Source organism: Dromiciops gliroides, chromosome 3 (genome assembly GCF_019393635.1).
Source record: "Dromiciops gliroides isolate mDroGli1 chromosome 3, mDroGli1.pri, whole genome shotgun sequence".
In the NCBI taxonomy this organism is placed as follows: Eukaryota; Metazoa; Chordata; class Mammalia; order Microbiotheria; family Microbiotheriidae; genus Dromiciops; species Dromiciops gliroides.
In genome coordinates, this window is record NC_057863.1 from 135737458 (window position 1) to 135752198 (window position 14741).

The 14741-nt window shown below is 34.4% G+C and overlaps 1 pseudogene; it reads left to right on the forward strand.

Annotated features, from left to right (window-relative positions):
- Positions 1–7173: 7173 nt before the first annotated feature.
- LOC122747236 overlaps positions 7174–14741 on the forward strand; it is a 43971-nt pseudogene continuing 36403 nt past the window's right edge.

The following is a 14741-nucleotide window of genomic DNA, read 5'->3' on the forward strand; positions in this document are numbered from 1 at the left end:
TCTGAATAAAGACATTTAAATATTTCCCATGATTAATCTTCTCCCAAATTGGCTCTTTTCAAGTTAATTTTTCCATCTTATTTCTCAGCCACACAAAAGTAGCATAGATACATTGTTCAGAACCTAGAATGATAATATGATACTGAACTTTCAAAGACATTCTACTTATGTTAGTAAGTATATTGCATAATTATTCTTATAACAAACATTGCTACTTTCTGTATTAAAATCAAGAGCTTCATGCTGTGAAGTTCATATTTTCTTGTGTTATTATAAGATATAGCCATATGAAACTGTAGTTTTCATAGCTATACACATGTAGGCTATGTTTGATTAAATACATTTAAATTCTATCAGCTTTTATTATTGATGATATTCCTACATGAATTTATTAATTCAATGTCTGACCAAACTATTTAAAGAATTTTTGATAAAGCATAGAGTTTCATACTTATAATTTCTACTGTTGAGAAACTGAGGCTTGTGGATAGTTTGAACTTGTGTGCTCTGAGTTGCAATAGGAGAAAAGTTGATTGAGTATCAGCCATATGGGAAGCCCTAAAGAGTGAGGAATAGAGAGTTGAGTGGCATGTGAAGGAAAGATCCACACACAAATCTGGAGAAATGAATCTGCCTATGTGACATGGAGTAGTTAAAAAATTCCATGCTGGCTTGGCAGAGCTGCTGCTACCCAAGACTTGAGGAGAAAGGGAGTCACAACCTCAAAAACAAACACCAAAAAAGCAGTCAGTTTTTTAAAGAAAAGAATGTAATGTTTCATCAAGGAAACACCCCATGTTTCACCAAGAAAATGGTTTTGGATTTGTGGCAAGGTGATTTTGTTTTTTTTTTTGTTTGTTTTTCTTTGGTCATCTGGATTGGTGACAACTGTTTTTCAATTTCTTTAGCTTCCAAATATTCTTCTTATCTATTGCTGTATCTACCAAATGTTCCTGTCATGTATTGCAGTATGTATTGTATATAAATTATTGTTCTTGTTAATCCAGATTCAAGTGGATTTTACACAATAAATTCAGTTTTAAAAAGAAACCATTCCAAAGGAAGTCAGTGACTTAGTGAGCCCCTGTCATCAGTTTTAAGATCTTTGACAGAGTTGTTTCATCACTCCCAGAAGTCAAATAAGAAGTTTCATAGCATTGTGGGAGGAAGATACAGTGATCTAATCATAGAGACCTATTCTGGCGATAATATCTTCAAAAGTTTCTTTTGTGCTAATGGGTCTTTCAATAAAGACACACAAAAACTTGCATTTAATATAAATATAGACAGTCATTAATATATGAAATTGATGCATTCCTGGAAAAATTTGGTATTCAAAATATCTTTGTATATTACATTTATTATTTCTTTAGCTAAGATTACTTAACTCAATTCTTTTTCTGTTCTTGTTTCTTTGGTATAGCAAACTCCCAGAGAAGAAACTCTTAAAAAAACAGAGTTGCATCTTTTCTGCAACTTACCCTCTTTCAGATTTTCTGGCACAGTGGATATTTAAGTGAATTTTTCAGAATCTCATAGCACCTATGATTCAGAGGCCAAAAAAGAATTCAAGTCCAACTCTAGGTTTCTATCCACAACATCCTCTCCTGTGTAAGATTATGAAATAAGAAATGTGTTTTTATAGGAAACAAGGATATCCTCTAAGACATTAAAATCACTCTTCAGGGTCAGAGATGTTTAAGAAGGGCATTGTAACTATTAGGTTACAGACCCACAATAGGTTTTATTTAGATATATGCATATATTATTTGAAATATTCAAGAATTTAAAAATAAATGCACAGCCCAAAGCTGTGAGACTCAACATCTGGCTCAGCCTCATGGGAAGTGTCAAGAAAGAAAAGAAAGGAAACTCATTAGAATGATAAAGTGGAAGAAATTTTATTCTCCAGAAAAATGCTTGTACATGGTCATTTATAGGATGCTGTATAGATGCTCTATATTCCCTCCTAAGGAGTAGGTCACAAATAGATTTTAGTTGGCTTTCATCCAGAATTCATTCTTGTTGTTTCCTTCAATGTGTCCACTTAACAATTAGGTATATACTCTGCTCAAAGAAGTATAATATAAGCTCTAGAATATATGTATGATATATTAGTGATATAAAACTAATACTCAGGTAGCATATAATCTGGTAGGGGGATAAAACAGGTAGGCAAATTTGAAAAAGAAAATTATGATTATTGACATGGTATAAATGTAAGACAAAGTCCATTGAGGGTTGTAGGAGAAGAGATAGCACATCATTTTAGATAATAAAGGAAGAGTTCTTGAAAGCGGCAATCATTTAAATTAAACCACAACAGTCAGGTTGCCTTTACAAAATATGTACAAAACTTAATGTCAGTTATGTCTATATCAAATCATTGAGAAATTATAGAAAAGTTGAGGAAATAAAGCTAAAAACTAGGTGTCAGGGAGTTGACCTTTCAATGACATAAACACAGAAAATAACCATATAAGGAAGTATTAAATAATGAATCAAAAAAGGAGTAACATGATGGGAAGAAGAATGACAGGTTAAGTAAGTTCACTTTGTCCTATAGGGAGACTGGAAGAGGAGCACAACTCCTGACACAATAATAAGAAGAAGAGTATTTGGTGGAGAAAAAGAACCTGGAAAGCAAAGCATTAGACTTAGAGAGTGGAAGGCATTCCCAAAGGGGATACATCCTAGTATTACATTTAATATAGTGGTATTTTTTTAAAATCCTATCCAGGGGGCAGTTAGATGGTGCAGTGGAGAAATCACCAGACCTGGATTCAGAAGGACTTGAGTTCAAATATGATCTCAAACACTTGACACTTACTAGCTGTGTGACCCTTGGCAAATCACATAACACTCATTGTCCTGGAAAAAAAACATCCTGTCCATGTTTGGAGATCTAAACTTGCAAAATAATGGATACAATTATATATCTTTTCAAACTTCTTCCCAATTTAAAAGTATCTGGATAAGTCAGTGGTAAGGGATACACATCTATACACGTAATAGAGCATACACAGAAAAAAATATAATAGTTATATGGATGGATACACACATACACAAACACAAACACATATAAGCATACATAGAAATATAGGCAGTAAACTCTATGACAATACAATGTTCCCCAATAATTTTAGTGCAGTTTTAAGCTTTAATAGCTTAACCTAGAAGTTGTTAGTTTAGCTACACTGTGAATTTTCAAACAATCTGTTTTAAATTAAAAGTGCAGAAGAGAGAATGAAATAATACATTGAGTGATTTTCTTTTTGTCTTTTTATATATTCTTTTAAATTTTTTTATGTATTTTTAATCATAAAAGTATTCTACTATTCTCCAAGTATATGAAAAGATAGTTTTCAACATTTGTGTTCGTAAGATCTCTAGTTTCAAATTTTTCTCCTTCCCTCACTTCCCTCCCCCTTCCCCAAGACAGAAAACAATCTGATATAGGTTATATATGTACTATCACATTAAACACATATCTGCATTAGTCAGGATATGAAAGAAGTATCAGAAGAAAAGGTAAAAACCTCACAAAAGAAAAACAAAAGAAGAAAATGCATGGTTCAATCTGCAATCAGAATTAGCAGTTCTTTTTTCTGGATGTGGAGTATATTTTCCATCACCAGTTCTTTGTAATTGTCTTGGATCATTGTACTGTTAAGAAGAGCCTAGTCTATCACATTTGATGATCACACAATGTTGCTGTTACTATGTAGAATGTTCTCCAGTTTCTGCTCACTTCACTCAGCATTAGTCCACTTTAGTCTTTACAAGTTTTCTGAAATCTGCCAGCTCATCATTTTTTACAGCACAATAGAATACCATTACATTCATATACCACAACTTGTTCAGCTATTCCCCAATTGATAGGCATTCCCTAGATTTCCAGTTCTTTGCCACCACAAAGAGAGCTGCTATAAATATTTTTGTATGTGTGGGTATTGTTTCCTTTTTTGTGATCTCTTTGTGATACAGACCTATTAGTTGTATTATTGGATTAAAGGGCATGCACAGTTTTGTAATCCTTTGGGCATAGTTCCAAATTGCTCTCCAGAATGGTTGAATCAGTTCACAACTCAAACAACAATGCATCAGTGTTCCAATTTTTCTATAGCTTCTGCAACATTTATTATTTTCACTTTTGTTGTATTAACCAATATAATATGTGTGAAGTCATTCTTCAGAGATGTTTTAATTTTCATTTCTCTAATCAATCTTGGTTTAGAGCATATTTTCATATTGCAATGGATAGCTTTGAGTTCTTCATCTGAAAACTATCTGTTCACATGTTTTCACCATTTCTCAATTGGGGAATGACTTGAATTCTTATAAATTTGATTTTATTCCCTATATATTGACACCTTTCATTTTTGATACTGTTAATTTGATTTTCTTCTTTTTTTTCAATCAAATTAACCAAAGATTTATCTATTTTATTGATTACTTTTATAAAATCAGCTCTTAATTTTATTTATTAATTCTATAGTTTTCTAACTAATCTCTCCTTTGAATTTCAGGAGATCTAATTTAGTATTTACTTGGTGACTTTTAATTTGTTTTTTTTCCTAGCTTTTTTAGTTGCATGCCCAATTCATTGATCTCTTTATTCATGTAAGCATTTAGAGATATAAAATTTCCCATAAGAATGCTTCGGTTGAATCCCATAAGTTTTGTTTTGTTGTCTTACTGCTGTCATTCTCTTAGATGAACTTGTTGATAGTTTCTATGATTTGTTGTTTGATCCACTCATTTTTAGAATGAAGACACTTGGTTTCCAATTAATTTTCAGTCTATCTTCCCGTGGCTCTTTATTGCTTATAATGTTAATTGCATCATGCTCTAAGAATGTGTTTACTATTTCTGACTTTCTATATTTGACTGTGAGGTTTTTGTGTCCTAATATATGATCAATGTTTATGCATGTGCCATGTACCACTGAAAAAATGGTATATTATTTCCTATCCCCATTCAATTTTCTCCAGATGTCTATCATATATAACTTTAAAAAAATTTATTTTTCATTTTAATGTCTTTCTTATTTATTTTTGGTTGGATTTATCTAGTTCTGAAAGGGGAAGGTTAAGATCCCACAGTAGTATAGTATTGCTGTCTATTTACTCTGGCAACTCATTTAAATTCTCTAAGAATTTGGATCCTCTTCCACTTGGTGCAAATATGTTTAGTATTGATATTACTTCATTATCTATGGTACCTTTTAGAAAGATGTAAGTTTCTGTCTTTATCTCTTTTAATTAGATATATTTTGATTTTGCTTTGGCTGAAATAAGGATTGCTACCCCTGCTTTTTTGACTTCAGCTGAAGCATAATATATTCTGACCACTGCCTCCCTCAATCTGCCTTCCCTTTTATCAGCGACCTTTCCTTTTCTTTCCCCTTTCCTCCCCTGCTTCTGCCCTCCCTTCTATTAGTACCATCCTTTTCCCCTTACTGTTTTACTTCCTTGCAGAGTAAGCCAAATTTTTTTATGCCAATGGGTATATATCTTATTTCCTCTTTAAACCAAATATGATAAGAGCAAGGTTGAAATAATGCTCACTTCTCCCTTCTTTTCATCTATGGTAATAGGTTTTTTGAGCCTATTAATTTGATGTAATTAACCCCATTTCCACTCCCCTTTCTTTTTTTCCCTGTATTCTCATTTTATTTTGCCATTTAAGTTTCTTTATATCACCACATCAAAGTCTACTTAGTAACTATATTGTAATAGAGATACAGATCTAAAGAGTTAAAATTATCTTCCCTCATAGATATTTAAATAGTTTAATCTTATTGAATAACTTTCCCTGTTTACCTTCTCATACTTCTCCTGAGTCTTGTATTAGAAGAAAAAATTTTCTGTTCAGTTCTGGTCTTTTCTTCAGGAAACCTTGGAAGTACCCTATTTCATTGAATATCCCCTGAAACAGTATGCTCAGTTTTGATGGGTAGTTGATTGTTGGTTGTAATCCAAGCTCATTTGCCCTCCAGAATATTATATTCCAAGCCTTGTGAACCAACATTGAAGCTGCCAGGTACTGTGGCTCCATGATATTTGAATTGTTTCTTTCTGGCTGCTTACAGTATTTTCTCCGTCACCTGATAATTCTGGAATTTGGCTACTATATTCTTCGGAGTTTTCCTTTTGGTGTTGTTTCAGGAGGTGATCAGTGTATTCTTTCAATGACTATTTTATCCTCTGATTCTACTAATTAAGGGCAATTCTTGATAATTTCCTGGAATATGGTGTCTAGACTATTTTTCTCATCATGTATTTCAGGCATTTCAGTAATTCCCAAATTATCTCTCCTGGATCCATTTTCCAGGTCAGTTGTATTTCTGATGAAGTCTTTCACATTTTCTTCTATTTTTTCAATCTTTCGATTCTGCTTTATTGATTCCTGGTGTCTCATGAATTCATTAGCTTCCATCTGCCCAATTCTAATTTTTGAGGCACTGTTTTCTTTAATAAACTTTTGGATCTCCTTTTCCATTTGACCAATTTTTCCCCCATTTTGTCAATTGTATTTTTAAGTAATTATTTTCTTAAGTCAATTTTTCTGAGTCCTTTTCCAAGCTGTTGACTTTTTTCATTATTTTCTTGTGTAACTTTTATTTCTCTCATTTCCTTTCCCATTTTTCTTCTACCTCTCTCATTTTATTTTTAAAGGCCTTTTTGAGGGCAGCTAGGTGGCACAGTCAATAAAGCACCAGCCCTGAATTCAGGAGGACCTGGGTTCAAACCTAGCCTCAAACACTTGACACTAGTGTGATCCTGGGCAAGTCACTTAACCCTCATTAACCCACCGAAAAAAGAGGCTTTTTGATCTCTTCTAAGGAGGCTTTTTGGTCTTGAGACCAATTCATCTTCTCCCTTGAGGCTTCACATCTAGGCATTTTGACAGTATTGTCCTCATCTGAGTTTGTGTTTTGGTCTTTCCTATCACCATAGAAGCTATCAATGTTGAGGGTCCTTTTCTGTTTCTTACTCATACTATAGCCCATTTTTATAATTATAAAATTGAAGTTTGCTCCTGGGGCACAGGGAGTACTGTTGCATGCTTCTTGTGCTGGGGGATAGGGGCCTGGTGAATGCCATTTTGCTCTGAGATCTCTGTAGCTTTTGGATTTCTCACCACCTTGGGCTTTTTCCCTGTGCTGGGATGGCTTGGACAAGTTGCTCCTATCCTGTTGATGGTTCTCTAGCTGGCAGTTTGCCCTCTCAGCTGGTGTTAGTGTATCTTACAACTGGCCTGCTATGCCAGCAGCCTGCTGAGAGAGGAACAAGGGGTCTCAGTGGCTGGGCTGTGGATTCAAGCCTCCTGCTAACTTTCCCAGACCCCCTCTTTACTTCACTGTACTCATCTGTAGTGCTCTCCCCTTTTGCCCAAATGAGACCCACCTTTCCTGAAGTCTTCTAAATTACCTAAGGTTGGAAGATTGTGTCTCTCTGTCTTCTTGTAGGTTCTGTATTTTCAGAATCCATTTAGAGGCTTGATTTAATGTTTCTTGTTTTTGAGGGAAACTCAGGAGAGCTCAGGCAACTTCCTGTCTTCTCTTTTTCCATCTTAGCTCCACTCACAGCCAATGATTTTCTCAAGAATTCAAAGAATTTGAGCATGTAGAATCTAGAGTTAAATCATTTCAAAAATCTTACTTATAGAAAACAAACAAAAAGTTGATATGGTAAAGCAATTGTTTTATCTTTATGATGTATAGGAATCCCACATTCTAATTTTGTATACCTCACTCCTGTAGTTATGCTTCTCTACTTAAAATTGAGTATCTTAAGCATGAAGTATGTTTTAATAGTTTGCAAAACTTTCCTTAAAAAATTGTTAATAGTAGAACTAAAAAGAAAATAACAATGTTAAGTAAAATAGAAATTAACTAATGGTAGTATTTTAGCCAAGGTCATTGTAACTACCATTTTCACTGATTCAGGAGTTATTTTCCTCTGGGCCTGTTACATTGACATTCTAATTTCCTATAAATATTCCTATAAATATTTATTGTCATAAGTTTTGTTATTAGAAATTTCTGTGTATTACACTTATGATAAAATAAAAAGTTTATTAATTTATAAATGGCATGTCACTTCATAATCAATATTTATTTTATTGTTATCCATGAAATTTAGTTTCAATTTCAAGGTATATACAATTCAAATGTAAATTCTAAAGTGAGTTTGTTTTATCTTGGTTTCAAAACACACTCAAAATTATCTTACATAGAATAAATTAAGATAATTCCTATCATTGAAGATAGCTTTTAATTCATGTTCTAAAACTTCAAAAACAACAAAAGCTAAAAATGAAATTACTGAAAATTCCCCAAATTGGTTAATGCAGCAGGTAAAGCCACTTAGGAAAGGTTGACAGGTTTGAAACCTGGATCATAACTTGATTACTACAGCAGAGAAATGCTTCTGCTGTTACTGCAGCTAACTTGTTTCTTGCCTAGTAACTGATTAGGTATTGGTAAGATCTCAATGCCATGCAAGTTATTACCCTTAAATGTATCATTTTATAATCCATTAAGGTAAGGTCATATTCAAATTTTTGAATTTCTTGAAATGTAACTGAATTGAAATATGAAATATGGATTGGACAAAGTGACTTCTGTTTGACATAAATTTGTGTTAAGGAGCTCCAGTAAACTAGATTCAATGGAAAAAGAAATTGTTAAGATTTTGTCATTGATTCTTTAGCCTACTTTATAATAACCTAACAGTTCTTCAGATATTTCATCCTGTGCATTAAATTGCTTAAGCACTTTTGAAGGTATTTGGAGATATTTCTGAAACACTAATGTCTAGCCCTCTTCCAAAGAAGTATATCTCAGTTTATCCTAGTCTACTTTTGAACAGCTTTAATTGTAAAGAAACTGATTTTTATATTGGGCCTAATACTTCCTCCAAATATAGTTGGCCCATTGATTGTAGTTCTGCTGTAGAGGACCAGAAAACAAAACAAAACAAAACTATAATAGATGTTGCTAACTGCATGGAGCAGACTCCATATTGACAGATGTCATTCAATAGACCACTTTGTTATTCCTCAACACTTGCTACCAGGTCTCTCCTTAGTTCCAAATTGCATTTTATTACTTTTAAAATATTTTATTTTTATTTATATGTATAATTGTAGCCCATCATGCCTCCATACTCTTCATAATACCATTATTTAATGGTGATGTCTTTTTGTCTTGTTTTGCTTTTCACTTTCATATTTTTAGTACCTAGAGGTATACAAAATAGAATCTTAGTAAGCCTTTGTTGTCTTTACTTGAATTAACCCTTACCACCAAACATAGATACATATTAATTCTATTATTTCAAATATAGAATAATTTTAAAAGATCATGTAGTGTAATTACTTCAATTTTTCCAAAAAAGTATCCCTGAATGTTAATCTATTTTTTAAAAATTCATTGAGATTATCTCAGGTCCCCAGTGTCCCAGGTACAGAATTTTCTACTATAAAATACTACCTCCCATGTTGTGATCTCCCAGAATAGTTCCCTCCAAAATTTAGAATGTTGTTCAGGTATACTCTTTACACGTTGGAAGAGAGTGATAAAAGAAGTGTTTTGAAAATTGAATCCCAGCATATAGCTAGAATGTTTAATATATACCATATTAGAAAGAACACTGAACTTGAAGTCCCAGGACCCATGTTCAAATGTCATCTCTGCTGCTTACAGTCTGTATGACCTTGGACAAATCACTTGAACTCCCTGAGCCATAGTTTGTTTTTTTCATTATTTTTTTATTGTTGTTTTATTACCTATGAAATCAAGACTTTGGGCTAAATGGTGCCTAAGAATTCCAAGATCCAGTTGTAAAAACTTACAAGTTGGAAATTGTAGGACTAAGATGCATTTAGTAATTGTATTCCTTTAGATCATGATCAAAAGATAGTCTTTCAAACTACCTTCAAACATTAGGCTATGTTGTACTATTCATTTTGGTATTTTTATATCAATTGCTTTAAGGAACTTTGTGTGCTGGAATATACTGAATTCACTAATGTAACTTTTAGAACTTTGAAATTACAGCCATGTTTCTGACATAAATAATATGGACAAGGCATTGTCATCTATGGTCAGAATATAAAGGTTTTAATCATTACTATTTATGCAACTATGTTTAAGTTAAACATACCTCTCTTCCAGGCATATAACAACAAAGTTCTAATGATAATTTGTGAAGTTCAAATCTGCATTCTGATTCTTAATCAGCACCTATCAAAAACCTTTCTTAAGATTGCTATGGTCCCTTCTTCCAACTTCTTAGCTTTAAAAGATCTTTCTCCAGGGTTTTTTTTTTTTTTTTTTAGCAAAGACCCTCTTTTATAAAGGTAGAGATTGCAGCTCTGTTTCCCTATATGGCAAGTAGTGGGCTGATTATGGTTTAAGTTTTTTGTCCTATTTCTGTTAGTTCTTGTTGCATGTTCTCAGTATCTGATGCTTATAGTGCTGACATTTCAGGAGCACAGATGGTGCAGAGGAAGTCCTCATACATCATGATAGGGTATTTTTTTCCTAAATCTAATTTTCATAATCTTGGAGAGGTACCTCTTAGAAGAGAGTAAAACTTTATGTTTGTGCCCTGTTTGTAAATCTTTGATGCTTCTACCTTCCAAAAGACATGGAATAAAAACAAGAGTACCCTGTGCTTGATAGAATACATGCTAGGTTAGAGGAGCAATTAATGCACACTTTTCACTTTTTTATCCTTAATGCAAACATTTTGCATTTGGGTTTTACCTTGCTTTTATCAGATATGCCTTTTTTTTTCTTTTAGGCCACAAATTTGATCGTGTCTGGAAGATATGGAATAAGGTATGAAATGTGAATTTTTTCAGAAGATGAAAATAAACTAGTCAAAATCATTTAGTGACAATGTTTTTTCTTTTCTTTAACTAAAGCATTTTGACCATTCTCTTAATTTAAAATATTAAAAAAAATGTTGTTGAATGTTTGTTGTAGAACTGTTTTTGGTGTCAAAATGCAAAGATAACCATTTTACATGGATAAATTACTCTACTTGGTCATAATTCCTTTTTTCACGGTGAGACAAATTATGTTCACTATGACAATTAAAAGAATGGCATAAAATTCTTTTAGCTAACTAACAAAAAAAAATATTTAGTAAGTGAGTACTTTGGGCAAGGAACTCCCTAGGGACTGGTGATAAAAAGACTAAAATAAAACAGTCCCTAACATTTACATTCTATCCTGGAGAACAGCATGTGAAAATATAAGTATGTATAAGGCCTTTAAAAACATATACAAGACAACATTGAATGGGAAAACATTAGCACCAGGAGGAAAGGACCCCTTCCAATGATTAAACTTACATTGAATCTTCCTTGGAGGTGTCCCAAGAGGTTAATATGAGAGGAATGGAAGATAGCCTATACAAAGGTTCTATAGAGATGGATACTGAAAGAATATATTGCAAAAACATTAATTAGACCTGTATGAATGTATCATATAATGAAAGAAGAGGACTCTGGAGAACAAAAAAGTGTATAAAGTGTAAAGAACTCTGAATGCTATACAGATGAGTATATCTTTGAGCCTAAATATAATAAATAGATAATCACTGGAGTTTTTGAAGTGATAAGGTTCAACATGGTCAGATGAGCAGTTTAGGAAAATCACTTTGGTAGTTATATGGAAGTTGGTTTTGAATGGAGAGAGATACAAGGCACAGAGAGTGGTTAATGGTTGTCCCAGATGAAAGTTAATAAAGATATGATCTAGTATGGTAGCGGTGTGAGTGGAGAGAAGATGGCACACGTGAAGGAGGTTGAAAAGATAGAAACAAGATTTGGCAGCTGACAAGGCATGAGAGTAATGATTAGAGGATAATGCCAACAATGCCTTTGTCAATGGAGTTCTTGAATTAGGAAAAAAAATAAAAGAATTATGATTTTATCAGAGGTAACATGCTATATGGAGGGAAAATAGACTAAGTTAATGTATTTGAATCTAAAAAATAACTTGTTGTCTGACCTTAAACAAGTAACTTAAGTTTAGGCTTATTATGAGACAAATTCAGCTAGATAGTTTATTGTGCTGGACTCAGGAAGATCAGTGTTCTGATCCTGTCCCATATACTTACTGGTCCCACGAACCATATATCTTAAGACACATCACAGGGAGGAAAAGCAGTGAGCTCTCAAACTCATGACACAATTTGTCTAAAAAACATCCAAATAATGCCATAAGACAATTCCTGGAGCAGCAAAATCCACAGAAGAATGTGCTGAGATCATTTTCCAACCAAGGACAGCTTGGAAGGTTGGAAGGAGGGAGCTGCTGTGCTGAGAGAGGAGTGAAGCCCAAACCCACAATCATGCTGACACAGATCCAGTCCCAGGAAGGTCTTGCCAGAGAAAGAGATGCCCAGAGCCTCTGAATCAGCTGCAGTGCCTGTGTCTTCTGGAACTAACCTCATAATCTACTGAGAGGGCTGAGCCCTTGGCAGAGGGGAGATTACAGGGGTCTCTGCTGGTGCCGAGGCAGAACTTTGGTTTTTCACCCCTGCTGGGAACCAGGAGGTAGGCTTGAGTAGGAGTGGTCCAGGTTGGGGGAGGGGCACAGGTTCATTGGAGCTGACAACCACAGCACACAAAGCTGATTGATTAGAAAGTTGGTCTAGGGTCATCTACAGACCAGACAACAGGCCAAGTGAGTGAAGAAACTGATCCTCCTTAAATAAAAGCACCTGGACCTCATGAAGCTTGGGATAGTGTGAGCTGGAAAAAATGCCCCACTTTAAGGAGCTAAAAGTCAAGTAAAAGAAAGGTAAGATGAGCAGACAGAAAAAGGGGAGGGCCATAGTAAGTTTCTTTAGTGACTAGGAAGATCAAAGTGCACCCTAAGAGGAAGATGCCAATATCAGGGCCCCTATATCTAAAGCTTCCAATAAAAATATGAATTGGTATTCACAAAAGACTTTGAAGATAAAGTTAGAGAGGTAGAGGAAAAAATGGAAAGAGAAATGAGGGAGATGCTGGAAAGACATAAGAAAAAAGTCAATAACTTGAAAAGCAAAATGGAAAAACTCTCTGACAATATTAATTGCCTAAATTAGGATTGAACAAATGGAACCTAGTGACATTATGAGAAACAAAGACTCAATAAAGCAAATCCAAATTAATTTTAAAAATAGAGGGCAATGTGAAATAGCTTGTGGGAAAAACTGTTGACCTGGAAAATAGAGCAAGGAGAGTGTATTTGAAAATTATTGGTCTACCTGAAAACCATGATCAAGGAAAGTTCTTAGACATCATCTACCAAAAAATTATCAGGGAAAATTTCCTTGATATTCTAGAAGCAGAAGGTAAAATAGAAATTGAAAGAATCCACCAATCAACTCCTGAAAGAGATCCAAGAAGGAAAACTCGCAGGAATATTATAGCTAAATTCCAGTGATCTCAGGTGAAAGAGAAAATATTGCAAACTGCCAAAAAGAAATAATTCAAGTACTGTGGAGTCCCAATCAGGATAGCACAAGATCTAGCATCTTCTGCATTAAAGGACTGGAGGGTATGGAATATGATATTCCAGAGGTCAAAGGAATTGAGATTATAACAAAGAATCACATATCCATCAAAACTGAGTGTAATCTTTCAGAGGAAAAATGGGACTTCAATGAAAAAGATGACTTGCAGGTATTTTTGATGAAAAGACCTCAACTGATGGAACATTTAACTTTCAAATACAAGACCCTAGAGAACCATAAAAAATTGGAGTTGGGGGACATACCTGGGGAAGTAGAGAGGGTGACTGTCTTGTGTCTGAGGCCAGGTTTTGGCTGGAGTCCCCCTGGGTCCAGGGTGGATGCTTTGTCCACTGTGTCACCTAACTGTTCCATGATGACATCTTTAGGGTAAAATTGAGGGGTGAGAGGAATGCACTGGGGAAGGGGTAAAGGCAAAGGTAGCATGGGGTGAAATCCCACATGAAAGAAACAGGAAAGGGCTTATGGAGTGGGGAAAGAGATGGGGGAGGAGCAGGGCAGTAAATTAACTTTACCCTCATCAGAATAGACTTAAAGACCTTAAGCTCATCAGAGTTGGTTCAAAGAGGGATGAACTCACACACCCAATTAGGTAGAGGAATCTATTCAATCTGGGCAGTAAATGAGCCTAACACTCATCAGAATTGGCTTAAGGAGGGAAAAACATATACACTCAATTGGGTGGAGTAATCTATCTAACCCTGCAGGGAAATAGAAGGGGAAGGGGATAAAGAGAGAGGGGCAAAAGAAGGGAGGGCAGATTAAGGAAAGGGACAGACAGAAGGAAATCCCTTTTGAAGAGGAATAGGGTGAAAGAAGATAGATAATAGAGTAAATATCATGGGGAAGGGAATAGGATGAAGGGAAACAGTTAACAATAGTAATTGTGAAAAAGAGAATAGGGCAAAAATTGTACAAAAATATTTATAGCAACTCTTTCTGGTGGCTAGGAATTGGGAATCAAGGGAATATCCATCAATTGAGGAATGATTAAGAAACTATGGTATAAGATTGTGGTGAAATGGTATTGTGCTATAGAAAATGACAAACAGGATGATCCCAGAAAAACCAGAAAGACTCATATGAACTGATGTATAGTGAAGTGAGCAGAAATGGAAGGACATTGTGCATAGTGACAGCAGTATTGTTCAATGAGTAATTGTGAATGACAACTACTTTCAGCAATGCAAAGAT